Below are 8101 nucleotides of genomic sequence, written 5' to 3'. Positions count from 1 at the left end.
TGCAGTGTTACTGGCCTTGGAAAGTGCATCGATAACTAATGGTTGGGGGGCAGATTGTAGAATGTGGCATTTCTTTTGTACTTTCATGGAGGAGAAAATCAGAGCTGAACCCAGACCAAAAAGTTGGCAATGGCCTCCACTTCAGTGGGTGATATTTACAATACGTTCTGCACACTTGTGTAGTTCCTGAGATTGCAGACAGCTGTAAAAAAGCATTGTGGTTGTCCTTTGCCTGAGAAACTTTTTTTTCTTCAAATTTAGCCTTTGAAGTATTAACCCTCTCAGCTGCCTGTTTAGACTGGTCAGGAGGCTTTTAGTGTGCATGTCTTTATTCCTCAAATGCTTGGCCAAGTTTTTCATCTTTTATTGTATAACCAATTTATACTGCGATTCGACCAGGGTGCTTACTTTTTGTGTTTATCTATTCTTAGTGTGTGGGGACAGCTATCAATATGGCTGTACAGAGATTTTGTAAAGAGGTTGGCATAAGCTATGGCGTTTACTGGGTTTTGGGGTGCTTGGAATTTAGCCTAGGTGTTGCTCAATAGAGAGGTTAGCCTTGGAATAGTTTCTAAAGAGTTTTTGTTTTGCTGGATCCCTGGATTTTTATTTCAAAGTAATACTACCTTATGGTAAGATCTGACGAGTGAAGACATTACATTGGGTGAAGAACATTGTACTCAAACATGGGGGGATCAAAGTAAAGGATGTTTGAACTTTCTGGATAGGAAAATGGACCAACTGTTTGCGGGATGTTGGTATTAAAGTTTAGGAATTGTCGTTCTCTATTTCCCCAATACATCTCCAATATTTGACAGATGCCTGATGAAAAGTTCTTTATAAAGTCTGCTTGGGGTATAAAAATGCACATCCATACACTTTCAAGTAAAAATCCTAAACTGTTGCGTGAGCCATACAGCTCTCTTCCCATTGGTCATTTATAAATTGCTTTTCCATTCTCACCTCCTCTGATTGACTTTCATAATCATGTAATATTTTATATGCTCCATTATAACTTTTTTGTAACAGCACCTTATATTCTAGCTTCAACTAAACTCCACCCAAATAAGCCAAGTACACATTTTATTTTTTAAACAGTGAAACTCAAGCACAGCCATGAAGCTAAACTATCTGCTGCATCTTATGTCACAACATTATGATGCAAATTAAAAGAAGCATTGCTCAGGATTGGCACAAGCAACATTGTCTGACATTTTACAAAGCCATATTCAAAATCCATTACAATAACAATGTACTTTTGTTTTTGATTTACTTAATTTGATAGTAGATGTTAAGGATTAACTGTTTTATGTCCATAAAAGGTCAGTGAGCCTAAACGAAAAACAAATGGGGCACATCTTCTATTAGTAGTTGTATATGTGAAAAAGTGTATTCAGTCTGGTGAATCTTACTTCTGCTGGGAGGAAACACTTCACTGCAAATTCACAGATATGTTGCTGACACGACCCTTAAAAAAAAAAAAAAAAAAAAAATTAACATCTAGAAAATATCTGTCCTTAAAGGAAACTTTGCTAATTCCATCGGTGGTTAGAATGTTTGTCTACATACATTAAACCTTTTTTTGGTGCAACCTATTCATGTATTGCACTATATTAAGTCTTGGAGGCAAATCACAGCAAAACTAATATCTTCTAATGCAAGAAGATAGCGATCACTAGAGAGAAGCTTGCTCTTTTAACATTAGTAACTGCACTACAGTTTTACACTTCTGTACAAAAAAAGTGGTGGTGTGAAATTTAGTCAGTTCTTCTCCAGCTTAGGAAGGCATATTAACTCTATGCAGTGTTCTATAAATTTGTTGCAAGACCCAAATTTTCCCCATTAACAGTCATAGGAAGTTACTAGGCTACTGGCCCTGAGGTCCTTACAAGCCAAGAATTTAGCCCATTTTTTGTTCCCCATCTAGTTATCCAGATAGTGCTTAAAAAGGTTTAATGTGGTACTCTGCTTTACATGGAGAGGGAGTCTACTGGACACAAATCTGTCCTGCCAACCAGTCCTATTGATGTCACAGACCAGGTTGTGGTCTCGCGTGTGGGTTACTAGAGTGGAGCTAGACTTGCAGATATGCAGCAGTCCCATCAGGGTGGGGTCTGAGATCGCTTTGTATGCCAGACAGAGGTCACCTCTGAGGAGTCTGTAGGAGACAGAGGGGCAGGGCTTTTAACCTATCTGTGTAGGATAGATGTTTGAGGCCATGGATTCTCTAGGCGAGGAATCTCTACAGCTGCTGCATGTGCTTTGTGAGGTACATGCCAAAAGTGGCACTGTATTCAATAATCAGTCTTATAAAGGGAAGACTACAGGGATGTTATGACCACCTTGTCCCTGGATGAGATACCCTTACCAATGAGGTGGGCCATGTAGAAAGCTTTCCATACAAATGGAGGCAATATGGTGGTCAAAACTCAGTTTATCAACCTGGGTTCCCCAAGTCCCTCATGATTAATTGCATGCTTAGCACCTTATTATCAATGTGATAATTTGTGGGGGCGTCATTCTCCCCAAAAGGGATAATGCATTTTTTGGCATTTAGTTTGAGGCCATGTTTCTGGCACTAGTCATTTGTTTGGGTGAGACCCTCTTGGAGGATGTCCACATCACTAGGGGAACTGATGACAGCACCCAGCTTGCAGTCATCTGCAAACTTGGTCAGCCATAGCCCACTAGATTTGGCCTCACCTCTGTGAAGTACATCACAAACAGAGGGCCCCCCCCCAGACCAATCACTGGGGCACACCACTGGTTACAGGTCTACTACTTGAGGTGGCTTCCCCTATTTTGACAAGGTGGGCTCTATCAGTGAACCAGTTTGCTACCCATCTGGTAACATATGGATTGATGCCTAGTTGAGAGGGTTTATGCATTATACCCAAATAGGGAATATTGAAAGCCTTGGGCAGGTCAAGGTAACTGGTCTGCACCAACTTCCCTTTGTCTATGGCCTTGGTGATTGCCTCAAAGAAGTCGACCACATTTAACAAGGACCTTCCCTTGCCGAAACCAAATTGTGTGGGATCAAGTGTCTGGAGGTTGCCAATGTCCTTGTTAGAGGTCCATAAGAATCTGCTCCATGGCCTTGCAGATCAGGCTAGTTAGGTTGATGGGTCTACAATTTCCTGGATCAGTGGATGCTCCACCATTGTGCAAAGGGATTACAGTAACTGTCCTCCACTTGGCTGGGATGAAGCCAGTACTCAGGCTTTGGTTGAATAGGGTGCCTAATGGTGCTGCAAGTTCCAGACAGAGTTAATCATGCAGGATGCAGCCTGGGATGCTATTGGGTCCCATGGAGGCTGTATTTTTTGCCTGAGAGGGCAGTGATGACTTGCTCCCCAGACTTAAGGGGAAGGGCACAGGTACTGCGATGCCCTGTTTTTCTGATGGGGGGGGGGGGGCAGAGGAGTGAAGGTTTTCACTGAACCAGTCTGCCCACAGGTCGGCTGTATCTATAGGGTTGGTGTATGTGGTGTCCTTGACCACCAGTTCTGAGCAAATCTGGGTGCTTCCCTTGAGATTGCAACATATGTGAAGAAAGCCTTATGATTTGTTTTTAGTAGATGTGGTCAGTTTGGAAGTTTGCTTTGGAGGATTTCGTTAGTGCTCTTATTTGCTTGTTCAGGCTAAGGAGAGACTGCTTCCAATTAGACACCTGGTCCTTTTTGATTTCATCCCGTCTTGTATTCCTGATTCCATGCAGCTATGTAAATACTCATAGTACTTTGGTGAAAGTTTGGACACGTGCCAGTTTCTGTGGAGGGGGAGGGAACTGTGAAGCTGTTTATACCTTCCCTCAGGAGGTTGTAATCAACTTTAGAGAATTTTTGTTTGCCCCTAGGCTGGGGGGGGGGGGCAGGGGAGATGGTGACTTCAAAAGTGACTGCTTTGTGGGCAGATCTTATCAGGGATGACCACTGTAGCAATGCTGCAGTGGTTACTTGTGTTGGTTAATACCAAGTCCAAGATAATTTCACCTCTTGTGTGTGGGGTATCAACCAACTGGTCCAAGGCATCTGCGTCGATGAAATCAATGAATCTCTGGGCGTGTGTGTTTTGGCATGAGTATTTCTTCCAATCTATGGTTGCATAGTTAGAGTCACTCAGGATCAGGGTAAGAGGTTCACTTTTGATAGATTTGAAGAGGTCCGGATAGGTGGAGTGGGCATAGAGTCAGAGTTGGAGGCCTGTAGCTAGCTAGGATTTGAATAGGGGTCTTGTCAATTGTTAACTGCATCTGGAGTATTTCCTGTGCATCATACTGTTTGACCAGCCTAGAGGGGTTGTCTTTTATATATATTGCAACTCCACCCCCTTTTGTTTTGCTGCCCACGGCTTGGGGTCTGAATGAATGATAGAATGAGTAACCCGGTATGGCTGGGGCGCTCTCCGCAGCTTTGAACCAGGTTTCCGTGACTGCACAAATGTCAGCTTCTTCCAGAGTTAAGAATGCTTGCAATGAGTGCAGCTTCATGTTTAGACTCCTAGCGTTTAGCAGCAGGACCTTTAATTTACGTTTAGACAAAATTTTCATGTTGGTAGTTTTGACTTCATGGCATTGCCTATAAAAGGCACTATGGGGGAGGCAAGAGCCTTTGCCAGGAGCCTGAAACCCAAGGGAGACAGATGCAGGCCATCTATGGCAAAGCATCGTGGCTTGTCAACCATGTCATACCAGGCTGTCTGGTACTGGATCTCCTTTGAATGACACCAGAAACTAAGCTAGTTAAAATCAATCATTTTCTGTTTGTATGGAGGCATCATTCTGGGTGACGGCAGAATGCTGCTTAAGGCTAGGGATACACCTGTATACTCAGTGAGCTTGAACATGTTGCTCTTCAAGGAGGTACGTCTCAAGTCATTCACTCTAACATGGACTAGGACACAGACATAACAGTAACTGTTGCGACTTATATGGCAGCCTGGTGAGGGTTCACATCCGTCTCTCACAATGGAGTCTCCCATGACTAATGTTGGGTTTATGTTTAGGCCTTAGTGGCTGAAACACACAGGTATGTGGACTGTGTGGTGGGCAGTAGACTTTGCATGCATTTACACCTCAGAGGTCTCTTGGAGTATGCTTTTGTTGAGGGTCTCCGCATATGTGGGGAGGGTGGTGTTCATGTTGCCAACCTTCGCAGTGTCCGATATACTGGTTTGAGGGGGAAGAGAGCAATTACACTAGGTGCTTGGTGGTGGTGGTAGTGGTAGCAGTAGTAGCAGCAGCAGTACTAGTGGGTTGTCCGTGTACATGAGGCAGTTGCTCTGTCTCAGGATGCTCATATTGACTAGACTGGATGGAGAACAAAAAAGTAGGAAATTGTCCATCCATATTTGTCAAACTGAAAGAGCTAACAGGGTAATGGGAGGACGGTCTTATTACTACTAGATAACACAAATGCTACCATGGGAAAACTTGTAGCTTATACCTCAAAAAGCATTAAAAACATGCAGCTGAAGCTCTGGATGCCACATACCTGTATCTAGACTATGCTACTCAATTTTAAAGGTAAAGAACTCTGTAAGAAAAAAAAAAAAAACTACAGATTAATCATTTAGAGTCAAAAGAATAGAACTCGCAGTAAGAAAAAATACAGTTAAACAGCAACGAAATGCAGTTAACCGTAATGAATTGCAGTAGACAATGAAATATAGTTAAGTAGGTTGCTTTGTAACAGTAGCTCAAATCACAACAGTAACAGCACAATCGCTGCTATCAATTTAGTGAATACATATAGCAAACAAAACTGAACTAAGCACAAGCAGCAAAATAAAGTAGAAAGAGGTACATTTTTTTTGTACTAGAAAGTGAAGAGACAGAAGATTGAGATGATTCAATGTTCAGAAGCGAAAGGGTGGGCCTTTATTAAGGTTTCACTATAAACAGTAGAATGAGCTGATGTACTGCAACTGGGGGGGGGGGGGCAATGTCCAGTATCAACTAGAGGCGGGCAACTCAAAGCCATCAAGACTTAAGACCAACACAACTGGGCAGGTGGACGAGACAAAAAAAAGTTGCAGATTACATAGACACACAGTAAAACAGAAGTGCAGAAAATAGTTAAAAATAAGCACTTTTTTCCAATATCACAGCAGAACAAATGGCAGAAGGCCTCTCACTGCAGCTTTGAACAGCTTGAGTGCAAATTATATAAAATATCCCTCCATGACGACAAAACACCCATTTTGACTTAATATATTGGAGCCCACTAGTACCTGGGGAAATAATTCTGACACTTGCATCAGGTCCTACCACTATCGTCATTTTCAGAATACCACACTTATCTATACCTATCAATTTTGGCAACACATTTGCCATTCTTTTAGCCATTACAAACTTCAAGATCTTTTAACGCTTTCTTCCCGTTTCCAAACTTCCACATGAATGCCTCCTATTCCTGGAAACTTTCATGCAAACTGATGTCCTACCTTAACTGTCAATTGTTGAGAATCATCTACTTCGAACCCTGGCATACCTAAATCTGCCATAAATATTTTCATTTATGCTTTGATTTCCAGATTTCCCAAAATACCCAACAGCTCTCCAGAATCGCTGGTTAGTTTTCTTGTTATAGGCTCCCTACGTTTGGCAGCAACCATTTCCAGCTCTGTTACCCAAATAGTTATGTTAAAGGTTTTTGTGCTCTGGAGTTAAGCAACTGTTTGATAATAGCAATCTTTCTAAACTCATGTATATTATCCAAATACTCCCGTATTTCCTATAACATTCTAACAACCTCTTGTTCTGCGAGATTCCCCTTATTCTGCAATACGTCAACTTCTGTCAGTCCTTCTAAATTCCTGTTACTTGTAAAGTCCACTTCCATTTTATCCCATTCACTAGCTATAACTTAAATTTCTATCTTCCCTAATACCTCCTGAATAATTTCCACTAACCATTGCTTAAAATCATGTCTTCCATATCAAATATTTCCATACATTTCTTCAGAACTCTACACTCTTTAAATTTTCCTTTCTAGGTCCCCCAGATGCATCCTCACTGTTGCAAATTCCCCTGATAAAAGCAGATTTCAGCCCTTTTTTTATGCTCCATAACAATTTTAGGTAGAATATAAATACATGCCAGTGTAATCCTCCTTTGCCAGTAGTCCCTTACTACCACAAATCCTCCCCCCTTCAATCACTATTGTAGATCTAGCAATTAGTACAAGTACTCCAGTTTTCCCTTGCCCCATTCTGCTGAATATCCATTCCGAAAAAATTCACACGTTCACTTCTTTCCAAATTAATCTCTTGTAGCATTTGCACTCTGCTTTTCTTAATATAATTCATTACTCTTGCCTTTATGTCTATACCTGTGAGGCCATTCACATTCCAAAATAATTTGGTGTAGCCACTGAGACAAATTATTCCCATATATTATATAAAACTTTTTACATGTCTGTCTATTTCCAGCTTTTGTATTACATGCACCCATATTTTTCATCTCCATTTGGACCCATGTCACATTTTACAAGACTTTCTTTTAATGAAAACCCTTGACAAACCCTCCTCAGACTAGTACAAAATCAACAGCTGCACACACTACCATAACGGACCCTAACATTAAGGTAATCAACACCATGATGCACATATATTACAGCATGTGCTCCTACTTACACTAATTCAATTGCTGGCTGTTCTTTTTTCATCTTCATCCCCCCCCCCCCAAGATATGAAAAACAGCTTATACACTTTCAGAAATCATTAACCTTTACCCTCAAGTGTTAAAGCTTTTATTGCTTCCCCCTACAGTCAGCTTGTCTCCATGGAAACCAAAGTACTAAACGTATAACTTTGCAAACCTCGAACTGCTGAAGAAAAAAGTTATTGAATTCAATACCCTCTTATTTACTTGTATATACAAAAACTTGCTTTTGCCCAGCCTTTCCTCTTTTTTACACCAATGCCTACACTTCTTAAAATCTTTACCACATACAATAACTAAAAATTGTTTACTATACAACAGGGAATTTATATCATGAAATTTCCAATATAAAGACTGTTAAAAACCATTTTGCTTTGTTACTTCTCCCCCTTCCCTTCAGGGGTCTTCCATTTATGACATTCATATGCAAGTGTT

At 41.1% G+C, this 8101-nt stretch overlaps 1 long non-coding RNA gene across 1 annotated transcript in view; it reads right to left on the bottom strand.

The window, feature by feature from the left end:
• Window positions 1-1066: 1066 nt before the first annotated feature.
• LOC122797597 overlaps window positions 1067-8101 on the bottom strand; it is a 56382-nt gene continuing 49347 nt past the window's right edge. The window contains exon 2 of the long non-coding RNA XR_006364196.1: window positions 1067-1468. This is a non-coding gene — a long non-coding RNA (uncharacterized LOC122797597). The remainder of the gene's footprint in view (window positions 1469-8101) is intronic.

This window comes from Protopterus annectens, chromosome 1.part0 (assembly GCF_019279795.1).
Source record: "Protopterus annectens isolate FY-2018-M chromosome 1.part0, PAN1.0, whole genome shotgun sequence".
In the NCBI taxonomy this organism is placed as follows: domain Eukaryota; kingdom Metazoa; phylum Chordata; order Ceratodontiformes; family Protopteridae; genus Protopterus; species Protopterus annectens.
Note: the sequence above shows the minus strand (reverse complement) of the source record. Positions and strands in the feature narration are given on the sequence as shown.